Here is a 13,974-nt window from a genome sequence, read left to right on the forward strand (position 1 = left end):
TTCTCAAGATCCGCCTTCTGTCTTACCTGGGGGCAGAATCCAACCCCTTCTTAGGAGCCCTTGGGTCCTTTTTATAGAGAAGGATGGACACAACTGGGATTGGAGAGAAAGAGGGGGGCGGCAACTACGTTTTAGCAAAGATATGGGTGCCCTAGGGATTCTAATGAAGGGTTAGGATGGTTCTAGGTTGATCCTAAGGCTGAGAAGAGAAGGAGAGGGTGCCCAATATTATGCAGGGCTGAGATTTGGGCGCTCAGAAATGGAGGGTGGAGATTAAGGTGCCTAGGGTTGAAAGGTGGAGATTAAAAGGAGTGGGTTGCGCCCTAGAGTGGATGGCTGAGATAGAAAATAGAATGGAGGGCTGAGATCTAATGACTAGGGGATGAATGATTAGGATCAGAAGTTAGGTGGCGCCCTAGGGTCTAAAAGCTTAAAAGAGAGTGCCCTAAAATGAATGGTGGAGATTAGAAGGGATGGAAGGTGGAGATCGAGCAGGTAGGGGCGGCAAGGGTTTTCTAAGGATTTAAAGAATGAGCTAGACGGCGTCGTAGGGTTTGCTAATGAGGGGGGAGCATGCTAATACAGTATGAGGGGCGCCATTCTGGGTTTAGCAGATAGGAGGCTCCCTCCTGTTCTAAGTTTTTTTGAAAAACACCCCCTCTCTTAGTTGGACTCCACACTAGCTTCCCAAAAACTGCATTTCAGCCATGTAACTTCCCCAGTTTTCCATAGAAGTTGCACAAAGACCCTCAGAGGTCACAACATTGAATTTAACTGGGAAAAGGGCACACTTTGACTATTCTAAGGCTGAAAATACCCATGAAATGATGCCCTTAAGGCATCAAAATACAGAGTCACACCCCCCAACTTAACCATTGCTAGTCCCTTAACAATGCAACCTTAAAATTACCCTGAGTAAAGAGATCATTCCCATTGCAAGATCATCCCTCACAAAATTAGTCAAGTATCCTAATTTCAGAATTCTTAAACTTTGTATAGATCGGTGTTGGGCTTAAGGGGTAAAACTGTCATACTTTGAATATTGTAGAAACTTGGCTTAAAAATCTTATTTACCCTTTCATTTGTAGACTGTCTTGATAAACTGAGATGGATTTTTGAAATCAGGTGGGTATTCTTCTTATCATTTTTGACAATGGATTTCTACCCCTAAACTTGATATGCACACATATTTTTATTGTTACCTTCCACCATTTTACGCGAATCTCGACACTTGCCTTAGGTGAAGCGACCCGGTTACTAAGTGTTAGGTAAGTGTCTTTGTCATTCTCTTTTGCGTTTGACACGAATCTCGACACTTGACTTAGGTGAAGAGACCTAGTTACTAAGTCTAGGGTGTCCATTGACCTTTTTTTTTTGCAACACTCAGGGTAGTCTACTGTCTCTAACAATTTGAAGAATTTTTGTTTAATTTCTCAATCTTCCTCTTCTTATCTTGGTAGGGGAAAACTTGGGAGTATTTTCAAATAAGACCAATTTTCACTCCTATCACTTGCTACCAATTTCTACAAAATTCAGTATTCTTTTATCAATTTCCTTAACTTTTTCTGTTTGGGAATCTCTTTTAATGAAAAGAATTTTTAAAATTTTTAGTAAAATTTTAATTCTGCATTTCTAAAGGCTTAGCTTCAGAAATTTTTTTCCTCTCTCTTTCCTCACCCTCAACTTAAGTGCCATTGTGCCCAATGGCATAACTAGATTTATGCAAAAAGGACTTGGGCCGAAGGGAACAATCAATAGGGTTTTATTGAGGGGTTCAAGGTCTGCCACCTGGTCTCGAATCAAGAAAAGAAAAACTCTAATCCTAAAAGTAATTGAAAATTACGTTGGGTTGCCTTCCAACCCATGCTTAGTTTAACGTCTTCAACCGGACACATTCACACATTTTCTTCATCTAAACTCTCTTATTCACTTTCATCTTTCGATAGACATGGTTCAGATTGGGCTAACCAAGGGGTAGGTAGGGCACCTAAATGATCGTCCACTATATCCACCTTGCACTCATCTTCCCCTAGGTTTGGATACTTAGAGGCACTAAAAATGTTTAACTGGACTTTTTACTCCCATAATGAAGTCCATTTCTCCCGATTTACAGTTTGTATTAGCCGTTGCTAGAAACAAGCATCTTAAGATTATCGGGATATGGTTCAATTCCTTGGTTGGGGTCATGTCTAGGATGATAAAATCCACTAGGAAGTGACAAGCCTCTATCATGACAATGATGTCCTCAATAACACTTTGAGGAGTCTTGATTGACCAATTAGCGAGTTGCAGAATTACCGGGGTAGGTTTTAACTCACCGATCCTGAACCTGTCATAAATGGACAGAAGAAAATTTATACTGGTCCTAAGATCCAATAGGGCCCGATCGAAGGTGATTCCAGAGATGTCACGACTTATGAGAGGAGCACGAAAGTCTTTCATTTTTCGGGGAAGTTAGATTAGGAAAGTTGCACTAACATCTATCGAGAGCATCATTTTTTGTGAGGCCGATCGTGGCTCCATCATTTGAGTACACAACTCTTTCAAGAACTTGGCATAGGCTGGGATATGTTGGATCGCGTCGAGGAGAGGGAAGTTAATATGGACTTCCTGGCACTCCTAGTTGCGAGTCTCTTTGTTCTTTCGCATCGGCCCGGTTGCGAGTGCAGTTGGAAAGGGAACTACGAGTTGGTTCACTATAGGCTCTTCTTCTAAATTTTCCTTTCCTTTTTGATCCCCCCAACTTATGGTCTTCTTTCTCCTTTTCTTCTTCATTAACTCTCTTTTTTCTCATATAGGCCCTCTAAAATCCTCCCACTCCTTAAGGTTGTAATAGCCTTGGTATTTTCAAGCTGAGGGTTCTTAGGAGGTGGTTGAATCTGATGTGGAGGAAAACCTGATGGCTGATTTCTAGGGTTCGCAACCAGTTGACTCGGTAGTTTCCCTACTCCTATTCTCGCCTTGGCTTCGGCTAGCTATCCTATTTGGCTCTCTAATATATCGATGAATTATTGCTGATTTAGAATCAGCCGCTAAAGATGCATGAATTGGTCATCTACTGTACAGGTCTGAGGAGGTTGTGGGTAAGCCTAATGAGATTGGGCCGGTTGGTTCCTAGGATAGATCTGCTGGAATTGGTTATGCCCTTATGGCCTCTGAAATTTCTGGGCCATGGAGTTAGATTGACGGTTCTGTTATTGGGACTGTGTATAGTTTTGACATGGTTGAGCTGGTTGAGTCCCAGGGTAATCATTGTACTCCTAGTGAGTCTGGGCTTTAGACCATTGAGAGTGCACATCTGGTAGGGGGTTTCTTGGACATGGGCCCCATAAGTGAAGTTGGGCTGGTTTTCCCACCTAGGGGTTATATGGGCAAAAGAACGGGTTAGCATTGGGTTGGAAAAATCTGTTGGCTGCATGTACTTGGTCTGGAATGACTGGTTGACATGGGCCCGCCGCAAGACATTGGCTAACATGATGGGTCGGGCTTGCACAGATGGAACATGTTGGATAGGATGACAAGGTTGGGTATGGGCCACTTTGTTGACGAAATGTAAGGACTTGATCAAGTCTTCGGGCCATTGCATTAATCTTATCTAGTTGTTGAGACACATGGTTCCAATCTATCTGTGGCTCTGGTTGGAAGTAGTTTCTCATTCCACAAAGTCTGGCCATTGAATTCATTTTATCTTATTTTGTTTTAACCACCCTTTTTCTTCTTTTTTTTTTTGAAATTTGAAGTTTGAAATTTGAATTTAAATTCAAATTTAGACTTTGAAATTTAAATTATGCAATTTAAACTCAAACTTGAATTTTTATTTTTTTTATTTTCTCTATTTTTCTATTTTTTTTGTTTGAAATTTGAAATTTAAATTCAAATTTAGATTTTGAAACTTAAATTCTTGAAATTTAAATTCAAATTTGAATTTTTAATTTTTTTTAAGTGCAAGCAATTCAAACACACGACCTTTGGGCTAACCTAAGGTTTTTCAAATTGCTTATCTAATTTAGCCTTCAAGACTCTTCTTGGGTAGGGGATAGGAAGTTTAATTTCATCTAAATTCAGTTTAGGGGTGCTTCCCTCATTCTCCTTTTGTAGATCGGCCACATCAGCTTCCTTGTCTTCTCTCTAGATTTCGCCAACTGCCTTCCCACTTCTTAAGGCTATGGCGTTTACCTGCTCTCTGGGATTCTTCTCCGTGTTGCTGGGTAGCCATCCCTCTTTTCTTTCCGACAACAGATTTACAATCTGCCCCACTTGAACTTCTAAGTTTTTAATCAATGCTTCATGGCTTTGGAATTTTGCCTCAGCGGTATTGATGAACTTAGAAATCATCTCCTCCAAATTACTCTTTTTTTCTTGTGGGGGCGGCTGTTGTTGGAATACCATGGGTGCCTTTTGATTGTTGTTCCATGAAAAATTTGGATGATTCCTCCACCCTGGGTTGTATGTGTTCGAATATGGGTTGAAATTTGACCTGCCAACATGGGAGATAAAATTAGCATTCTCATGTAAAGTAAAAGGACTACTTAATGGACAATCAGAATTTGTATGTCCTATTTGACCACAAAAATCACATGGGATGCTAGATGGTGTATTAATTGCTGCAATATTAAAAGCATCAAACTTCTTATTCAAACTAGCAAGTTGAGTAGATATGGCTGCAAGGGAATCGATGTGGTGTACTCCCCTCTGATTGGTTCGGTCATTGTTCCATTGGTAGCTGTTCGACACCATCTCCTCCACTAGGTCATAAGCTTCCTCCGGAGTTTTTCTCATGATTGTGCCACCTGTGGCTGCATCATTAATGGATCGATTAGAGGGGGTAATACCATTATAAAAAGTCTGAATTTGATGCCAAGTTGGTATCCCATGGTGAGGACACTTCCTAAGCATCTCCTTGAATCGTTCCCATGCTTCATACAAGGATTCCCTCTCAAATTGAGCAAAAGTAGTAATATCATTAATTAGCTTTGTTGTTTTAGAGGGTGGGAAATATTTAGCCAAAATTTTTTGGGTTAGATCATTCCAAGTGGTGATACTTCCTGCAGGGAGTGAGTTAAGCCAATCTTTAGCTCTATCACGCAATGAAAATGGAAATAATCTAAGCCTAATAGCATCATCACTAACTCCATTATGTTTAAATGTATCACATATTTCTAAGAAGTTAACAATGTGTGCATTAGGGTCATCACTTGGTAACCCACTAAATTGAATACTTGTTTGAATCATTTGAATTATTGTAGGCTTGATTTCAAAATCGTTGGCCTGAATTGTGGGCTTGCAAATGCTGGAGGTCACCCCATCAATGGTTGGACAAGCATACTCTAGGAGGGTGCGATTTGCTTCTGCCATTTCTTCCCCAATTTCTATTGCTGGTTCACCAATATCAACCTCCTCTCTTGCTTTACCTTTGTTGGCCCTTTGCAATAAGCGAAGGGTCGTCTCAATTTCAGGATCGAATTCTACTAGTCCTTCCTGTCTAGTGCGTGTCATAAACTAGTAAATCGAATAAAGCCAGAATTCAAACAGAATAAAAATAAAATAAATAAAATAAACAAAATAAAATAATAAATAAAAGCAGAAATAAAAATCCAAATTAATCAATGTTAACAAGTTCTAATATTATTTTAGGATTAAATCCCCGGCAACGACGCCAAAAACTTGATAGTTATAAATATAACCCTAGCAAGTGCACTAGTTATCAAGTAGTATAAAAATATCATTCCCATAGGGATTTAACAAAATAAGTATTAGAACCACAATCTTCCCTAATTATTTGGACAATCGAAATTCAGATTTGAGAGAGCAAGGACTACTGAAAATAAAAACTAGAAGCAAGGGTGATCACTAACCGAATATGCAATGGATGAAATCGCTAGGGCTTTTGGTCCACCTAACCAATGTAATGAATATTAATGGATTCGATTAACCAAGTTTATTTGTCATTCCCATAAGCTGAGGTCTTTCCAATTTTATTTAATATTCTCTCTCGAGATATACTAAAACTACGCCCATCCGGTAGCCCTTCGATCTCTCGAGTAGAGCTCTCAAGATGGAAGTGCATTAAGTCCAAGGAAAACCATTATATTCAAATGAATCATGTATATATATATATATATATATCTTTATATACCATTCAAATCATACTATGAACTATTCAGTCAATTATGTGAATTCTTCTCTTGATTCATTCACATAAACCAAATCAATTAAAGGGTGGCCAAGCTCTTAATCGCATTAAGCAAGATAATTCATAGACTGTATGGAAATCACAATCTTGGATAAATCATAAAGAAAAATATATTCATTAACAGGGTTAGGCTTTCCACAGCTCTAGCTAAAAACAAATCAGTTAATGATAAAAGAATTAAAGCAAATAAAGGGAAGGAAAGAACTCATGAATTCGCCCATGGTGCTGAGATCTCCTCTTCTTGCCGCCACCTTCTTCTTGAAGTTTCTTGAGTTCTTGATCACCTTCCCCAAGTTTGGATCAAGGTTGGATTATCCATTCTTGAGATAACTCCATGTAATTGTAAGTTATATGAGAGGGGGGCGTACCAACCCTAAGGGTATCAGGGATCACGAATTGCATTGAGCTATCTATCAAGAAAGGAGAAAACAAACTCCTCCTATCCTATCCTATCTTATCTCCTATCTCATGATCTAAATCTTTCCTAATATTTCTGGAACTACATTTAAAAATTTAAATCTAAGAGAACTCTCGAATTCTTGAATTCGAATGGGCTGCTTTAATAACTTGGGCCGCCTCATTGTTTTTCTGCGAAATGGGCTTCAGCTGGGAACTGGGCCTCACTACGAAATTGCTTTGTATTCGGGCCCGGATTTGATTTTGATGTAGGCCGAATCTTCGAAAGACCAAAACATGAAAGTTGTAGCTTTTTCTCTTATCTTTCAATTGGATCTTGAAGCAGCCCAATCAGAGCTCGGATATGAAAGTTAGGCCCATATTACTGATCACTGCCGAAACTATGAAAACCCATCCGATTAGCCTTGTTTTCCTTCTTGCAACTTCTTTCCTTGCCCTGCACCGAAATACAAGAAATATGAGTCTAATTAAGTATTAATTCAGTATAAAAGACAGAATATTAGGGGGTAAAAATATGATAAATTTTATTCTCATCACCCATGTGGGAATCACATTCCCTATTTTAGAAAACTACATTTTCAAAGATCAATCTTGAACCTAAACCAGACCAGATCTGAAACCAAAAGGTAGAAGAGGGATATACCTGATACGGAGTAGTAGTAACCCCCAATGAAGGTGTTCACGCTGAAGGAGATTACCAAAGACTGCTCCCACTGAAAATGACACAGCGTAGGGTGGAGCAGAATCAATAGGATGGATCTTCAGCAAGAACCTGATTCTTCACCAAAAATCCGATGAAGGGTGAATGAGCACGACTTTAGATCACCTTTTCTGCCAAAAGGTGATATCAAGAACCCTTTCTTCATCGCTTCTACAGGTGGAGATCGATAGTCTTCCCACGGGGATTTAACAAAATAAGTATTAGAACCACAATCTTCCATAATTATTTGGACAATCGAAATTCAGATTTTAAAGAGTAAGAATTACTGAAAATAAAAACTAGAAAAAGAAAATAGAAGCAAGGGTGATCACTGACCGAATATGCAATGGATGAAATCATTAGGGCTTTTGGTCTACCTAACCAATGTAATGAATATTAATAGATTCGATTAACCAAGATTATTTGTCATTCCCATAAGCTGAGGTCCTTCCAATTTTATTTAATATTCTCTCTCGAGATATACTAAAACTACGTCCATCAGGTAACCCTTCGATCTCTCGAGTAGAGCTCTCAAGATGGAAGTGCATTAAGTCCAAGGAAAACCATTATATTCAGATGAATCATGTATATATATCTCTATATACCATTCAATTCACACTATGAACTATTCAGTCAAATTATGTGAATTCTTCTCTCGATTCATTAACATAAACCAAATCAATCAAGGGGTGGCCAAGCTCTTAATCGCATTAAGCAAAATAATTCATAGACTGCATGGAAATCACAATCTTGGATAAATCATAAAGATAAAAATATATTCATTAACAGGGTTAGGCTTTCCACAGCCCTACCTAAAAACAAATCAGTTCATGATAGAAGAATTAAAGCAAACAAAGGGAAAGAAAGAACTCATGAATTCGTCCATGGTGCTGAGATCTCCTCTTCTTGCCGCCACCTTCTTGAAGTTTCTTGAATTCTTGATCACCTTCCCCCAAGTTTCTTGAATTCTTTTCTCCTTTCTTGATAGATCCTCAGTTCAGTTCGTGATCCCCCCTATGGTTGGTACACCTAACTCTGATATAGCTTACAATTACTTGGAGTTATCTCAAGAATGGATAATCCAGCCTTGATCCAAACTCCTCCTATCCTATCCTATCTTCTCACCTCTCTCCTTATCTAAACATTTCTTAATCTTTCTGGAATTATATTTAGAAATTTAAATCTAAGAGGACTCTCGAATTCTTGAATTCGAATGGGCTGTTTTAATACTTTGGTCGCCTCAATGTTTTTCTGCGAAATGGGCTTCAGCTGGGAACTGGGCCTCACTACGAAATTGTTCCATTTTTGGGCCCGTATTTGACTTTGATGTAGGCCGAATCTGCGAAATACCAAAACATGAAAGTTGTAGATTTCTCTCTTATCTTTCTATTGGATCTTGAATCAGCCCAATTGGGGCTCGGATATGAAAGTTAGACTCAGATTACTGATCACTGCCGAAACTGTGAAAACCCATCCGATTAGCCTTGTTTTCTTTCTTGCGACTTCTTTCCTTGCCCTGTACCGAAATACAAGAAATATGAGTCTAATTAAGTATTAATTCAGTATAAAATACAAAATATTAGGGTATAAAATATGATAGATTTTATTCTCATCAACGGCAATAGGAGGAGAAGGCAAGAGAAGAAGATGGCGTCAGTCCAACTATATGCTATCTTCTCTCTTGAATCAGTAAGCCCGAAGGATGAATTGTGGTTCGCCCTTCTCCTCTATTTATAGCCTTAAAGAGAGGTTCTCCTAATCCCAATAGGAGTTTCCCAATCCAAATCTTGTATTTGGATCTAGATACTCTTTAAGAGATAAGGATAATCCCTTATCTTATCTACAGATAAAGATTAGCCCTCCTAATCCAATTAGGAGTTTCCTGATCCAAATCTTTATTTGGATCTGGACTCTCTAAGTGGATAGGGACAATCCCTTATCATATCTGCTGATCTAAATCCCAGAACCGCCCCTCCTTAATTAATCTAATTAAGCCAGTTGGAATTGGGCTTTAGGCCCATTAAGTCCATGTGCTCACTTATCATCCAAACTGTTGCCCAGTTGGATATCCTTGTATGGCGTGGGACCCAAACATTGGTCTACACATCAACCACATGGATTCAGCCCAGCCTCTGTTACAAGGCCTGACTGAATTCACTGTAGGAGACAGTGAACCCCTGAGTCCATCACCATGGGCTCTTAATGGACCCAACATTTACACTAAATGGTCATTGGGTCTAGCCACCTTATAAAAATCCAAGGACTGTGGGCCGATGCAAGATTAGCCCATCAGGCATTACCCTCAATGGTCTTACACTTAACCTCTCAGCCCATAATGATCAAACACAGCCCGACAAGAGAGGACCTCTCACTCGACTGTAAGGTATACTGCTGCACTCTCTACTCACATGGATCCCGGGAATTATAACATTTTGCAAACATTTTGAAACCATAATATATATACGTATATCTCTATATAAATATATTTTGCAAATACAAATTTCAACGATTGAAATCGGCTGCCGACAGCTTTGGTTTCCATCAGAGAGAGTGCATCCCTGATCATTCACTTTGTTCGACAAAGGGGCTGATCCTATCACTATGATCACCCACTCAGATGTATTCTCGGACTGTCCCAACATACCTAGGTTTTGACCCCCTCTAAGGATCTCACTGATTGGCATGTCAAAGACAGCCCAATCCAACACCTAGTGTAGTATCATAATCAAGTCTAGGGGTCAAGTGTAACATTCCAGTTTTGCCCATCTATTTCCAAGGTCTTGGGCAATATTGGAATTCTGGTCCAATTCAGGGTTTCAAGAAAACCCACACTACATGTACCTCAGGTCTCACCTTGGAAGCTGAGACAAGCCACCCCAACCAACTTGGCAGCACATCAATGTCAGCCTTGGTAGGATAAATCTCCCCAGATCTATCCAACGGCTGTAAAGATTCTAAACTAACACGAGTCTCATATGTGTCCATTTTAAGGGTATTACACAGAAACACATCATAATAACATGAATCAAATATGTCATTTATTCATTTACATTAAATGTCATAACGTACATCATTCTGATTGGAGCTAAGGGCATACACTGTCTAACATAATGCATATACACATAGAAACATAAATACTTATAATGAATAAATGAATAAATATATAGACTTATATATTTATGGATGCATAATTGCATATGCATACATTCATAAACAATGAATACACATAAGTACTTGTATGCAGAAATATATATTTATATAATATATATGTGTGCAAATAATAAGTTAAGTCAGGTTTAGGTTGGGTTGGGTTAACCCTAACCCAATCTTTAGTTAAATCGGATACATACTTTTCAACCCTAACCCTAACTTGAACTTCAATCTAACCGAACTCAACTCTAGTTCTATCGAGTCAAGGCCTCAGGCTAATGCGGCCCATGTAAGGGGTGCAACCATGCTAAGTTGAGCCAATCTTTGACATGTCTTGGCTCAGCTCGACTGCAATACTACTAGGTTTGAGTTCGACTAAAAATTATATTTTCTAGCTCAAGCTCGGTTTAATCTATATATATACTAAAGTAAAAGCATGCCACATTGGATCCCCATCTTTCTCACTTATCCCAATCGAGAACTCTCAAACCCTCTTCATTTTAGCCTTCCTTGGTCCCTCATAAAGCCACCTCATCAATCCCTTCTCCCTCTCTCATATCGATTACCTCAGCATGCCCAACCCTAGTCATGGAACTCTAAATTTTTTCCCAAAAAATTAGCAACTTAATCTGTCACAATTCGCCACGTGGATCCACAAGAAATATATCTCTAAAGATTCCTATCTTTCTCTAACTCTTCTTGCTTTCCCATCTTCCTTATCACTATTCTTCACTCCATTCACCTTTCACTAGCCTTCTCTAACTATTATTATCTTTCCATCTTCTACCCCTATTTTCTCCCATATGCATCTTAACAATGGGTATCCTCAAAATTTCCTCCCTTTTTTCTCCTTTTTTTCTCCCTATGATTTCAATTATATTCGTGTTTGGGTCATGGCTGAACTGGTTCTGAGAGACACGTGGCCACCCAGTCATCGCCCCGGCCATGTCATCTTAGCTCAGCCTGAAAGAATGGTAGGATCCATCCAATGGACGCCAAAAGATTGCGGAATGGGTGGGCGAATTTCAAAAATTTTCCAACTTTCTCCCAACTGGGAATCATATTCCCTAAATTTAGAATACTATATTCAAGGATCTTACTTGAACCATAATCAAACCAGATCTGAACCAAAAAGCAAAAGGGAGGAATATACCTGATCCGGAGAAGCAGTATCTCCCAAAGTTGGTGTTCACGCCCAAAGAAGAAACCAAGATCCACTCCTTTCTTAGTGACGGAGACGACGAAATGTCTCTGGAAATGTGGGAAATCACATGGGGTGCGTGAAGCCAACTGTTTCAGCTGCATAACCCCACCACCTTTCTGTGACGGATCATATCCACTCATCAAATGAGTTTCCCTTTGGCTTCTGTCAGACAAGGTTCAGAGCCATTTTCAGGTAAACCTTTCTGTCCAGTGAGTGCTTACCCATCATATACAGGTTATGCCAAGGTATCGTGAGAGAGTTCCCATTTTCTAGTGAAGCCCCTCCCACATCAGTCTATGACGCCCCTATCATCTTATGAAACACTCTGACAGATCCAATAGCAAATGGATAGCCCAATTTTATGGTGCGTTTCCTCATTACTGAAGGACCCATCATTGTGCTAACGATGGAAGGCCTTTAGACAGTCCATCATATGAATCTCCCTATCACATGCATTCATATTTGCTGGAGGGAACTAAATTACGCCCTAGTTCTAATTTTAGGTCAAACCAAAGTGGCTCCCACTGACTTTCATAAAGTCAGATTTCTGGTGGGCCTTAATCGGCTAGGGGTTTCGTACGCATCTCTTTTCAGGGTTGTGGGGCCCACCAAGTAGGGAGGGGTCATCCAATGACCATAAGGGACACCATGGCAATGATGTGCTTTCAGCCATGGTGTGCGCAAGAGCCACTAATGAGTCTTCATGGGCCAAGTGCTTATGGCCCATGGTCGTAGCACATCAAACATCCAATCATCACATGTAAAGGAGGAATTGATCCAATCAATCAACTACTATAAAGCCCATTTTAATAGCCCATTTAAAACCTAACATTAACAATTAATGTTGACTAGGTGTATGGGCTAAATCACGGTTAGCAGTTCGGCCCATACAGCTTTTCTCACAAGAGTGGGCTTTGGTAGTTTTAACCTTTTAAAACTGGGCTTTACAGGTGGGCCGAATTAACCCTTGTAATTGAACATCAGATTTGGAACAACAAGTGTGAGAATAATGGACTGAAAAACAGTCTCCTTCGATCCCTAGATTTGGTCCAAACAGTTTTGGTCCAAAATTGTCCGAAATTGATTTTCAATTCAAGAATTAATTCATGAAAGATCTGAAATTAATAATTTTGATTTTAAACAATCACAAATCAACCATGGACTATTCGCACCACCTGCAAAATAGAGGTTAATCACTAATGTTGCAGTTTCACAAACTGCAAATCGCAGGAAGCGATTTCTCCATCTGCAAATCTCCAGCGCCGCTATCTTCTTCCTTCTTCTTTAATCAAGAAAATAAATAACGGAAATCCTATTTCTATTAATTAATTACATTCTTGATTAAATCCTATACATTCAGTCTAGAAAATAAAAAAAAATTATTTACAGACCGAATTGAATGAAATAAATGAAAAAGGGTGCGCAGACCATCTGCGCCAAATCTGCACTGCGATCTCCAGGTTCGAACAGTCCATTAAATCAAAATAAATAAAGAACAATTATAAATAAATTTTGGATTTAACAAAAATTAATTTCAGATCAATCGCCCTTAACAAGAAACCATTTCTTGGAAAAAAAGAAAGCAATATGCGCAAATCTTGGCAGAACATTTTCTATCCATCTGCGCAGGGTCAGATCTGATTTTCTTTTGGTTCAAGATTCGAACCTGGCTCTGATACCACTGAAAGAATGGTAGGATCCATCCAATGGATGCCAAAAGATTGCGGAATGGGTGGGCGAATTTCAAAAATTTTCCTACCTTCTCCCAACTGGGAATCATATTCCCTAAACTTAGAATACTATATTCAAGGATCTTACTTGAACCATAATCGAACCAGATCTGAACCAAAAAGCAAAAGGAAGGAATATACCTGATCCGGAGAAGCAGTATCTCCCAAAGTTGGTGTTCACGCCCAAAGAAGAAACCAAGATCCGCTCCTGCTGAAGATGACACAGCTGTGGATGGAACGAAACCAGCAGGGTGCGTCCTACACACTGGATCCTTCGCAAGAATCCTCTGGAAGCTCTGAACACTGAATCTTTCTCAGTTTTTTTCGCAAGACTAATGTCAAGAACTGATTTCTTGACTCCCTGTTGCTGCAAAGATCAAATCTTGCAAGAGGGAATCGCGGCGGCTGGAGGAGAACTCTAGGGACGAAGATGGCTGAACTGCTTCTCTTCTCTCTAGAGTTTTGTATTAGATCTAATCTCTGTTCGCAGGGGGTTTTCTTGACTAAAAGCCATTGGTTCGAAATCTGATATATTTCTCTTGGATTTCTCCTCCTTTCTTCTTGATTAAGAAACCTCCTA

At 39.4% G+C, this 13,974-nt stretch overlaps 1 non-coding gene across 1 annotated transcript; it reads left to right on the forward strand.

Annotated features, from left to right (window-relative positions):
- Positions 1-4,867: 4,867 nt before the first annotated feature.
- On the forward strand, positions 4,868-4,974 carry LOC148801413 (small nucleolar RNA R71). The gene has a single exon (XR_016084847.1). It is a non-coding gene; the product is annotated as a small nucleolar RNA R71 (small nucleolar RNA).
- The last annotated feature ends 9,000 nt before the right edge of the window (positions 4,975-13,974 follow it).

The sequence above is a fragment of the Nelumbo nucifera genome, chromosome 3 (genome assembly GCF_055504915.1).
Source record: "Nelumbo nucifera cultivar China Antique chromosome 3, China Antique-T2T, whole genome shotgun sequence".
Taxonomy (NCBI): Eukaryota; Viridiplantae; Streptophyta; class Magnoliopsida; order Proteales; family Nelumbonaceae; genus Nelumbo; species Nelumbo nucifera.